This window comes from Ornithorhynchus anatinus, chromosome 15, assembly GCF_004115215.2.
Source record: "Ornithorhynchus anatinus isolate Pmale09 chromosome 15, mOrnAna1.pri.v4, whole genome shotgun sequence".
In the NCBI taxonomy this organism is placed as follows: domain Eukaryota; kingdom Metazoa; phylum Chordata; class Mammalia; order Monotremata; family Ornithorhynchidae; genus Ornithorhynchus; species Ornithorhynchus anatinus.
The window spans coordinates 21,292,607-21,305,706 of NC_041742.1; the positions used below are offsets into that span (position 1 = coordinate 21,292,607).

The 13,100-nt window shown below is 41.3% G+C and overlaps 1 protein-coding gene across 7 annotated transcripts in view; it reads right to left on the bottom strand.

Annotated features, from left to right (window-relative positions):
• MID1 (midline 1) overlaps nt 1–13,100 on the bottom strand; it is a 353,265-nt gene that overhangs the window by 236,271 nt on the left and 103,894 nt on the right. The window lies entirely within an intron of this gene.

The window sequence follows — 13,100 nt, forward strand, 5'->3', positions numbered from 1 at the left end:
TTTTTGCTGAACATTATAGCCACATTTGCAAATTTCCAGGCAAGGCCAGGGATTTTCTTGTTTATTCATTTTTTTCGTTGACATCTGTCTTCGGTAGAAATATGTTTCTAAAATTACTGACATGTTTCTGATCTAAGAGAAATACAAAACCAGGCTTGGTAAAACGTCATATTCCAAACAAATTTTAGCTCTTGGTTTAACATGTCCAAGCATTTTACAGGGAATTTGTCTCTAGGCAAAAATCTTAAAAGCTGGCTCTGAGCAGACATATGGAACAACGGTTGCCTGTAATTACTGAATTTTTTTAGTAGCATGGTTCGATTTATATTTCGAAAGTATTTTTTACATTGAGAGTTTCAGCCCAGTTTAAAGGAGAGTACAAATTGAAATAATTCTAAATACACAAAGCAAACTATGCTGGCCCAAATGGGCAATGTTCCGCAAAAATGAACCCTTGATAATGAATTGGTAGGAACTTGAATTTGATAATTACCGCACTGTTCCCAAGCCATATTGTTCCTATTAGTGGTCTTTACAGAAGAACTACTCATTTCGTTCATTCGATCGCATTTATCGTGTGGTTAATGTGTGCAAAGCACTGTCACCTCCTACGTCAGAGCCACCGGTGGACACCGTAACAAGCGAAAGCCAAAGCATGTTTCAGAGGGAAAGCCGTTAATAATGAATAGCAGGGTGGTGTTAAGCGCTCACTATGTGACAAGTTCCGTGCGAAGTACTGGGACAAATGCAAGACAATCAGGTCAGACACAGTCCCATGTGGGGCTCACAGTCTAAGTAGAAGGGAGAACAGTTCTTTAATGCCCTTTTGACAGATTAGGAAACTGAGGCACAGAGAACTGAAATGTCTTGCCCTGTTGTATTTCTTCTTCCCAGTGAATCAATCACTCAACTGATGGCATTCACTGAGAGCTTACCGTGTGCACAGCACACAACTAAATGCTTGGGAGAGTACCGCAGAGTAGGTAGACACGATCCCTGCCATCACTGAGTTTACTATTTAATGATCAGCATTATCTTCTTTACTGATTCTGGGGAGACCAGGTTTTCCCAAGATAATTTTTAGCAGATGAGAAGTATCCCACAGCTTTTTAGAGTTCACATTCAACTCGGTTTGAGGTATTTTTTTCAAAAGAAAAGACTGAAATGGCATCGTGTTACCTCTTTCAGTTCAGCCACATTATAAATGGCATCCATCACGCTTATTCGGCTCTCAATTTCCTCATGAGTTCAATGGGGATTCAATAATTGTTCTCTTTGTCCCTTAGACTGTGAGCCTCAAGTGGGACATGGACTCTGTTCAGCCTGATTTTCTTGTATCTACTCCAGCACTTAGTTGAGGGTTATCCACACAGTAAACACTCCAATACCGGTAGTATTATTATTACATTGTTCCAAGTGCTTACTACATACCCTGCCCACAGTAAGCACTTGAATACCAGTTGTCTGCTGGGTAACCTTGGGCAAGTCACTTAACTTCCCTGTGCCTCAGTTCCCTCCATCTGTAAAATGAGAATTGGGACCACAAACCCGATGTGGGATAGGGACTGTGTCCAACCCAGATATCTTGAATCTTACCCAATGCTTAGTACAGTGCCTGGCACATAGTAAATGCTGAACCAATACTATAAAAAAAAAACCACACCACTGATTGATGCCTGGGATTGTCAAACAAGAAGGAGGAAGACACCAACCTACTCACTGTACCACCAGCTCATCTATCTTGCTGCTGACCTCTTACCAACACCCCGCCTCTGGCCTGGAATGACCTCCCTTTTCATATCGGACAATTACTCTCCCTTCCTCCAAAGCCTTTTTGAAGGCACATCTCCTCCAAGAGGCCTTCCCTGACTAAGACTTCATTTCCTCTCTCACCACCCCCTTCTGCGTCACCCTGACTTGCTCCCTTTATTCAATTCCCCGCCCTACAGCACTTAAGTACATATCTGTAATTTATTTATTAATATTAACATCTGCCTCCCCCTCTAGACTGTAAGCTCGCTGTGGGCAGGGAACATATCTGTCATAGCATTGTGATGTACTCTCTGGGCACTTAGTACAGTGCCCTGCACACAATAAGTGCTCAATAAATAAGACTGATTAATTGGTTGATACGAGAGATGAGATTTTTCACATAGATGATAGGTGACTTATAAACAAGTCTTTACCTCCCTATATCCTTCCTCTCCCTACTCTTTACCCCGATCCTCCTCCCCCACCCTTCTCTCCTACCCTCCGGATTCAAATGAGTATTGGTGAGCTGATGCTACAGTTTTCACCTTGCAGCAGTCCCATTTCCTTTATATTCACCCAACCCATTATCCACTAGGAGTAGGAAGAGAAGATCCCTCTGCAGCTACAATGTTTTTTGTTTTTTTTTAACAAGATCTCTAGGGCAAAATACAGATAGCTATTAAAAATCATTCAGAAGAGGTGATTTATCTGCAATCTGGTTAACACTGCATTCCCCAAGAGATGTATATTTTGCTCAACAATTCCAGTGTTCGGTTGAAGCTAATATTCGTTTGAACAAAAAAGTCACAATTTACGATTCTTAGTGCTACAAATGTCCAGGGCTTTGTTTTCCATCAGGAAAGTGATTTGCCACTTGTTTTGTCATAATCTATACAGACCAACCAAAAGGCAGTTGAGACCACAGAGATGGGGTCCGCCCATGATTCAGTGGGGGGGACCAGTTTGCTTGACAGCTGCTTCTCAGCAGTGCTGATGGCTTAATGACCCTGTCCCATGGCTGCCATCGGACCTCCCAGTATGTTTGCTGACCAGCTGCATGAACGACGCTCCCCAGTGCATATCTGCTCATGGCTACACTCTACCCAGGTTACACGCTCTTTACAAAAATACTCACTCATGGCTATCACCGAGGAAAACACTTGGAAAAATCAAACTGTGTGAACTAATTCATTTTCATACACCTACAGAACCACTGACTACTGAATTATGGAAATACACAATCCCAAACAATAGCCATTTTACTGGGCCACTAGAGGAATTTGGTGGTGTTTTATAACAAACGAATTGGACATGTCATGCCAATGATTTACGTCATGAAGAAGCTGGACATCCAAAATAACATGTGTGCAATAAAAGCAAGCAGATGTTTGCCGTCTTAGCCCTGCACTAATGGAGGTGGTATGGCACTGTATCAAAGGCAAAATTCAACATATTCAGATCTCCCCATTAGACTTTCAAGTACAGTGCACAGTTTGGAGTCAACAACTGATAAGATATCCCAAAGCACTCGGTGGCACATTTCCAGGACGCAGGTAAAAGCGATTAATTCCCATCATGATAACGCACATGAACTTGCTGAAATGGAGCTCGACGGCTACAAGGGACTTTTTAGAAGACTCCAGGTTTCTGAATGAAAGACAGGGTTTGTTACAAGCAAAATCACATTAAAATCAAACTAGCTCGGCAAAAAATAAATACTACTGATGGACTTGATAGCCCCAGGTGGGACAGGGACTATGCCCAATGTGATTATCTTATATCTAACCCAGCACTTACAGCGCTTGACAATACTGCAATTACCACATTACTACCAGAATTACTATTAATCATTCAATCGGTGGTATTTATCGAGTGCTTACTGTGTGCAGAGAACTGAACTAAGCACTTAGGAGAGTACAATCCAGAGCTGGTAGACACTGTCCCTGCCCACAAGGCTTAGATCCAGCTGTCCATCTTGGCCTAAAATGGTGTGAGCAGGCACAGGGTGTGGGGGATGGCAAACTCAGTAGCTCTGACTCCACATTCCTCATCATGTCCACCATGGAGGTGGCCTTTTATCCCAGGAAGCTGGCACCCCCTTGGGTGGGACATAATTCAGTATTACACTCCAGGGCCTTGTGGTTGCCCAGTGAAACAGCACTGGCCTGATGGGCATCCTTTAGTACGGGAAAATCCGGCAGACAATAGGGAAGAACTCCCTGACCTATCTGATACCTGTTGGGGAAATACGCTTGTCCAGGCCCCTACACTATAGACAGTGGAGAAGAGAGCAGAACTCAGAAAAACAGTTTCTGCCACTCAAAAAGAGGGGAGTTTCCTCAGGTTCAATGTCATCCTCTATCCGCGGGTTATAATTTTATTTAAAACCATAGTCCTCGTTGTACAAGAATATCTTAAATTAGTAATACATGATTTTTTTAGATGCACATGCAAGTTATCATGAGGGTAAGAGTTTGGAGGGAAATGAGATTTCTGCTACAGGAGTAAACAAAAATTCAAAGTTGAAAAGCCTGACAGGACTCAGTGGACAAGATCAGATAAATAGAAAGGAAGTGGTGTGGCCTAATGGATAGAGCTCAGGTCTGGGAGTCAGAAGAATCTGGGTCCTAATTACGCTTTGCCACTTGTCTGCTGTGGGACCTTAAGCAAGGCACTTAACTTCTCTGCACCTCAATTATCTCATCTGTAAAATGGGGATTAAGAGTTTGAGTCCTATGCGCGACAGGGACTGTCCAACCTGAGTGATTTGTATCTACTTTCGTGCTTAGTACACTGCCCAGCACACACTAAGCAGCTCAATAAATACCTTAAAAAAAGGAGAAAAACAGCAAACTCTGTGAAGGTAAGAAAGAGAGTGCAAATAAGATGACAAGAAACGTTAATGCAGAAAAATAGAAAAGATGTGTTTTCAGGGCAAGATGGGTTTTCAGTGATGAGGTAAGGTGGCATTTTGTCTCTTCTTAAACTCTCTTTAGATCCCAAAATGTCCCCAGGAAAGCAACTGCCAAATCCAGATTTCCTTTTAGAAACTGGAGGTGTCCCTTCAACATTCTTTACACTCATTAATGCCACAAGGCTTTTAAATAAGAGTGGACAAAAAGGCCCCACAATTCTCAATAGAACAGTATACATCTCTGACAAATGCTTGGGTTGCCTTTGATGCAAAATCTAAATCTACAGGTGAAATGTGAACCCGTCATACCAGCAACAAAGTATTGATCTTGTTTATGGAGAATTCGAAATGCTAAGTTTGAAATGGTCCTCGACGTGCTGATTAAGCAGAACCGTATAGTCAAATGCAAAGTATTACAAGGAAAAGGGTGAATCGATGCACTTCCTCTAAATCACCGATTGTACTATCAAATCCTACTTATTGCTCTTATGTGGTTGAAAAGTAAGACTGTAGGTATACAGGCAGGTATGCTATAAGGGCCCATGCATGCGTATGTACGTATACACACACACAAATGTTTTCTCAACAGAAACCACGCAGTTTGCTCTTATTTAAATTTGTATACATTTTTATTCCCCTATTTTGACAATTGCTACTGAAAAATGGACTGGAATGAAAACAGAAAAATAAATCAGAAGGACAAGTACATATAAAACAGACAATTTCAGAGATAACACAGGACAGCTTTTATGAACTAATTTACAATCCACAGTCTGTTGGCAAAGACTCCCCTACATTTCATGTTCAGTCTTCCCAAGGAGGATAAAACAAGCCAGAATGTCTCGAAGTACTCAAAGTTCACATCTTTATCTCGGTATAGGCTTTATTTAGGGTTCTGGAAGCCAATGTTCTCACCAGCTATTTATTCAGAGAAGTATTTGACTTATTTTTCCCTTGTCATGAGCCAGCTCTTTTCCCTTTCATGTAATGGGGTGGCCTAGGAAGGACTTGGGCTGGGGGAGCTCTGTAGGCTGCTCTGATCGCGGAGTTCCCTCAGCCATCCTACACAGCTCGGTAAAATGCCTGAAGGATCAAGGGGGCAGGGAATGGGGAGAATAGGCGACATATCAATCAGTTACAGAGAGGGGCATATATATATATATATATATATATATATATATATATATATATATATATATATCTCCATTTCATCAGCCTGTCTCAACCCCCATCCGCCTGGACACTTCCACCACTACCTCATTACCTCAGAGCTTGGCCGGCTGATTCGTCATCTTTCATCTGACATGCATGGTCAGAGAAACTTAACACTGCCCAGTGCTTCACTCCACCCATTTGCATGACTCCAGTGCTCGGAGCAGCTAGAGGTGGAAGTGCTAGAGTGAGGCTCCAGAGCAGACTGTGGTGTGCCTTTTGGGTTAAGATGGGAATGGCAGGCACTGGTCCTCACAGCTGCTGCTTATCAACTGAGAGACTTTGTCACCAAGTGCCCTTTATGAAATGAGAATAGCAGCTGCCCTGGAATATATTATTCACCTTCTAAAATCCCCTTCCATCTTCAAATCTATTTCCCCTTCCACAATCTGAACAAAAAATACAGGAAAAGTCACAGATTGATCGGATAATAGGGGATCTTAGGGGTCCGAATGAAGTCGCTCGGTGCTTAGTACAGTGCCTGGCACACGGTAAGTGCTTAAATACCATCATCATCATTATCTCCCTCTGTTAACCCTGAGTCTAAACAGAAGCAGCATGGCCTAGTGGAGAGAGCATGAGCCTGGAAGACTGAAGGACAAGGGTTCTAATCCCGGCCCCACCACTTGTCTGCTGTATGGCTCTGGGCAAGTCATTTCACTTTTCTGTGCCTCAATTACCTCATCTGTAAAACTGAGATTAAGACTGGGAGCTCTATGTGGAACAAGGACTGTGTCAAACTTGATAAGCTTGTATCTACCCTAGCGCTTAGTACAGTGCCTGGCACGTAGTAAAAAGTTAAATATCATAAAAACAAACAAAAACCCGATCAGCACTTGGGCGCCATCCCCGACACTACTGCCACTGCCTGAAGCTTCCGCCTTGTGTCAGAGCTGGGTCTTGGGGGAAGAGAGGCCAGTGGCAGGATCAGCCACTCCCCTCTCTGCCACATTTTACTGAACCTAAATTATTTAAAGAATGACGACGGGGGGTGGGGGGAGATCATCCCAGGAAAGGGCGGGGTGAGGGGTTAACTGAACACTCCTCTCTTCAAACAAAGAATTTGTTCAGGCAATGCTGCCCTCTTCTGCTTTCTAATTTCCCTCCGTATGTGTATTTGGTATCATGAAAACCCCTAGGAATTTAGCTGGTAGGCCTTCAGGAAGAGGCTACCACTGGAATTACCCAGGGCTAGGCTCACCCTTTCTAACATTCGCCTGTCTCCATGGTTTTTACTGGAGCTGTCTCATGCAACTGTGCCATACTGATGGCTCTTTTCAATTAGGCATGTGCTGTGGGAGAAGGTAGGAATTTACTCAGATCATTTAAGGGCAGGGGAATATCACACAAGTCATATATAAAATACACACACTCGAAAATGATAGCCTACTGGAATGGTAAACCCTTTAACAAACCCTATAGGGAGCGTGAAATTAGTATAGAATGCTCATCTATTGCTGCAAGCTCTCTGGTACATTTTCACAAGGATAACAGGGCTCCTTCAAATGGTAAGAAATCAGAAAGGAAAAGGAAGTATGTCATCTTTACTCACTCACATTGAGAACACTCTTAATACTCATTAAAAGGGTAGGAAAGGTGCTCAAGAAAGTTCAGTAAGAAAGTCCAAATGAGAAACTCCAAATGATCCAAGAAATAACCCCACGGTGCATTTTCATAACAGAGTCAGAGGATAGAGGAGGAAGCTATGGGCTGCTCAGGTTCCCAAAAGCTCCCCAAGCTGGGGGGGGGTCAGGGAGGTGAGTGTAGGGCCAAGACTACGGTCTCTTATCAGCACCACGTGAGGTCCATTCTGCAGCAGAACCCAAACTTTACCTACCCAGAGGAGTTCCTCTACCCTGGCATCCCGCTGTGCTCCGTGCCATGTGAAAAGTGTTTCATTTTTGAAAAGAGATGGGAAGGGGAAGAGATTGGAATCTCTGAGGTCTAGCCCTGGAGCAAATCCTGCACTCCTAGAAGACAGTGAGGAAAAAAGTTTTTTCCCATTCTGTTTATTATTTCTAGCTGAACTTGTCCATGTCGATATGAACTACATTCTTCCATTTCACACTTCTTCCTTCCATCTCTCCTTTTCATGCCAGCCAACTTTGCCCTGCCTGACCTCCCCCTTATTTTGTCACTATTTCTTCTGCCCATCAACTGCTTTGGACTGTTTATGATGCATCAAACCTAAGTATTATCAGATTGATGTTAGTTCACTATTAGGAAGATGAGGTGTACTAATCGATTGAGTAAATGAATTTTTTACATGTTTTTAAAATTCACACTTGGCCTTTTGAGCCTCCCCAAAACCCCCCAGAAGGAGAAGGGAAACCAGTCTGTATTACTTACTCACAGCCTGTACGTGAGTGCATATGGACAGTGAAGGAAACCCTTGTACCACATTCTATCCGGGTTTCAGAGGGCAAGGGAAACATATCAGGCAGGAAAGGCCTACTGTTCACTATCAAATGGTTTGCACGGTGTTTGCTAGAGCAGTAAATGATGAATGAGCCATTACAGATATAAGTAGCAGAAGTATTGGATGCTTAGCTATGCGAAATTATTTTGGTTTAAGTGAACCCTGTCTTTGTCACAGTACAACACTTAGAAATGCTATAGTGCTTACCAGGTTTGGCACTCCACAAAAAATTCCAAGTCAGTCATATGCTAAAACTCAGACTGTCATACTGAAGAGGCTCTGCTTAATTTCAATGCTGTCTCATGTTAAGGTGACTCAGGATCAAGTTCTAAGCATGTTTGGATGCCTGGGCAAACATGCATGTTCAGATACCAGCCAGGGGTTCGACTCCTGGCTCTGTCACTTGTCAGCTGTGTGACTGTGGGCAAGTCACTTAACTTCTCTGTGCCTCAGTTATCTCATCTGCAAAATGGGGATTAACTGTAAGCCTCAAGTGGGACAACCTGATTACCCTGTATCTACCCCAGCACTTATAACAAGTGCTCTGCACATAGTAAGCGCTTAACAAATACCAACATTATTATTATGTACTCCTGGTGAGCCTAGCGTGGCACACCTCTGCTTCAATTCAACTACTAAATCATTTCCAAAACTGACATTTCAGCAAGCAGAACATCCTAGTGCTTCATTCATTTCCCTTGGACTTAACCTGTAATACCACTTTAAATTTCCCTGAATAACTTGTCAGGTAGACATTTTCCTTTATCTGTGATAACAATCAGTTCATTGAAAACAAGTCATATATTCCTACTTTTAGCCAAATGGCAATATCTTGACTATAAATTTGATTATCTTAATCCTGAAACTTTTCTCAAATTCAGATATGTTTGACATTGGTACCACTGGTCCCCTAGAGACTAGGAAAGTTTTCCTGTGCAAGCCAATTACTAATATCATACTCCTACAACAAGCCCTATTCTTGTACAGACTGAAAAATATTGGCAGCTGCTTTTATCCTTTTTATAAGAGTGAATATTAGCTTTCTGGCTCAGATTTAATTCTAAAACCCACTAGTAAATATAATTGGTTTAGGAGTGTCCTGTGAAAATTCACCTTCTCTGCATGTTGCAGTAGGAACTGTTGAGCCCTCAAAGATAGGAGTGGCTCATCTCACTTGAGAGGAGGTGACTGAAATTCACTGATGTATGGTATCAAAGATAGCTCTGATCATCGCAAGCATTCAATATTAAAATCGTATTTTCCACTGGAGAATGAGACAGAGCTATTTCAGAAAACACCCAAAATCAGAAATGCTCAAGAAAATGAATATTTTCCATGTAAACCAAGGGCTCCAGTTCCTGATGTGCTCTGCTCATGTGGGGCCGTGGGAATTTAAGCAACAGCCTATAAATTTTCAAAGTTTGGGAAGCTTTGGATGTGACTGTACTCTCAATGACTTGGGTGATAACCCCCTGAAAAGCCCCTACAGGTTCTCAACCTCTAGACTTGTTGGACTTTGAACTATTTTTAAGATGTTCTTTTTCATTTGTAGTGTTTTACCTTTCCTACGGTGTCTGATGCCAAACTCTTCTCCATCTTCTTTTTAGGTTATGATCCCCTGGAGAGCCATGGAACAGGTCTAACCCACACTTCTGTATTTTTTCCCCAGTGTTTAGTTCAGTGCTCCATAACTACGTAAGCATTTCATATATACAACTAAAACTACCCATTGCAGAAATCCACGCAAAAAGGAAAGCAAATGAATCATCCGGCATCTGGCAGGCACCTAGTAGAATGCACTCAAACTGCCAATAGACTTGAAAATGAGAATGAAAACTTTATAGACCAAATTGCAACCCATCGTGACAGGCATTTAAGCTAGTAAAGAATGTATTACATGGGTGTCACCAAGTCGTAATATCGTTAATGAAGTACATACCATGCTACTTGGTGACAGTAGACCATCAGCCACATAGCTGCCAGAGAGTGGCCTAGAAGATCACAGCTATTTGGTCTCAGCAGAGTGTGCAGTGAAGCTGACAGAGCCATAAAGCAAGTCCGTGGAGTTTTTTTTTCCCTGGAAATACTTAGAGGCTAAACACCCATCTGCTGGGAGTAACTGTGGAGCAGCCAGGTAACTAACTAGACTGTTTTCTATCTCATTAGCCACACAATGAAAGCATCACAATATTTTTCAATGAGGAGGACCTAGGCTCATCCATTATTCCTGAGGGAAAACTCCATCATCACCTTCATCACAAAAGGGACAAAAATCCCATAGCTGACCATTCTGAGGCAAATCCTTCCATTTTGCAAGATACTCTCTGCTTCTGAGAGGGTATTTCTGACAATTAATATGGGGATATTATTCAATAAGTTATTTCTTCCAAATCTGAACTAGTGCCCCAGTGACCTGGAAGTTTTAACACGGCTTCATTTCCATAACCCAGGGAGTATTCTGGGGATGGGTTAGTCTACTTCATTTTTAAAGAAAACTCCTCATTCCTCTTAAAGGAAACCTAAATTGTGGTTTCCATAGGGTACAATTAAATCAGCAACATAATTCAATATCATAAGTAGCATTTCATTCCTTCAGCGTTGCTGGTTCCCATTTAGATCAAACCTTTGTCCAAGTTGCCTCATTTGCTCAGCAACAGTTGAAAAGTGTAAAAAAGTTAAGTCCCCAACCCTTCTGAAGCAATTCCTAAACTCTGCTATAAACATCTTCCATCCACAGGGATATATGCAGGTTACATTTAAAAAACACTATTGCTTCCATACTCCTTTAACTCATTTCTGATAATATACCAGAGTTTCTACATGAACCATATGACTATGAATGGAAAATCACCAACTCCGTGTGCTAAATTAATATTACAGCCTGGGAATACCATTTGAAAATCTGATTCAACTGTCCAGGAAATGAATAGTTTTCAAGTAAAACTTTTTGGGGGATCTCACCATCACTTAAATACAATTGAGGAAAGTAGATTAAGTAAGAAATATAAAATCGAGGCACTGTGACATGTTATTATAATGAGAAACGCAATCCTCTTCAACAAGCTCTTAAAGTAGTGTACAATCCAGAGAGCTAAAATGTTTCTTTGAGAGATGAAGAGTCAAGCAATTTTCCAATTACTGAAGGTAATTCAAATGAAAGTAATTCCATTAGAAAAACCTGAATCTAATGTTTGATAACATTCAACTCTGAAATACCCAACACCATTTATGTGACTTTATAAATATAATCCATGACATACATGCACCCAAACTGCACCACAGTATCTTATTAAATGAAGTCACCATAGTATCTTATTACATGAAGTTCTGAATAAGTTCTCCACATAATTTTGACTGACCCTTTTGGGTTTCCATTATACAGTATTCAGTTATTGAGATTAAAATTTGTGTGGGGGGGTGGGGGGAGGTTTGGGTGAGAGGGGAGAGAAGTGTGTAGAGTTATCTTCTGGGAGTAGAACTCTGAAAAGAATTAGCACTAAATGATTGAAGTTAACTCGGTCTACTGCAAAATTTTTGCAATTTAAAACTTTTAAACATCTTTGCTTAACACGTGCCTGAACACATACAAATTTACCAAGATACAAACCCCCATTTCTTCAACATTAACCAGAACAAAGAATATCCTAGGAGGTGCCCTGTGTTGCATATAATGCTCAACTGCTTAGCGTGAAATTGTATGAATACAATTCAAAGTGTTTAGGTTTTCACAAAGTAATACATTATAATTCTGCCAGACAATTTAGGATAGATTTGTTCCTAAGAGATAGATTTGTTCCTAACTGATCAAAGCATCCTAGTCCCACATCCAGTTTTAGTTTACATCAGAGGTAAGAAAGTTTGCTCATTTCTGCAACAAAACTCTTTCATGTTAAAAGCATTCACTCTGGAATGTCTGAGGAACTGAAATAATTGTCCACGAACACTTACTCATGTGAAACCGAAGTGAAGTGAACAGAAGGCATTTTGACCGTAGTCAAATTGATGAGGAATGAGCTGTTGTTTTAAAGAACATAGTTTAGCAACAGCACTTAAATACGACTCCCCTATCGGAGCAGATGAGCCAAGTCATTTTAAAACATCAAGTCTATTTTAAAACATCAAGTCTATTTTAGAAACTTACCAGCTTCTCCATTGTTTCTGACATTTTGCCTCCTTTTCCTACGGCTCAGTCTTAAAAGTTGGTAGTTCCTGCAGGAGAGGGCTTTTGGAGAAGGAAGGATTGTGCTGCTTTTTCTCAGGACCAGCTGAACTGCAGTTGCTTAGATTCAGGAAGCAGTGCTCTGTCCAGCCTGCGGATCACTCCCGTTCTATTGGGTGTGTGCTTACATGTCTGTCTCTCTCTCTCTCTTTCTTTCTCTCTCCCTCTGTATGTGTGTGTGTGTGTGTGTCAGCTTAAAAATCCTCCAAACTGATTTCAGTCAAACAGGTTTCCTTATATAGGTAAACATGAATTGCATTCCTGGAGAAAGAAGCTAACTGGGAATCCGTTTAACCTGGTTAACTCTACACATGCCGGAGTAGTTCCCTTGAATTCAACCTGCCAAGGGAGTATTTTGGCATAATAAAAAAAATGAATTAAATCAGTTTTAGGGGAAATGGTTTGAAAGTTGGGTACCTGTAAAATATCTGTTTTAGTGGAATGCTATGACCACAATGAGAATTTTTTACATTACATAAAGCTGTCATCATCTAAAAGCTTTTAGGAAGAGATAAGAACCCAAAGAGAGTACCAGGCCATTTGAATTTTTAAGTGAAAAAACCATATACAATTCTGTTTTCAGA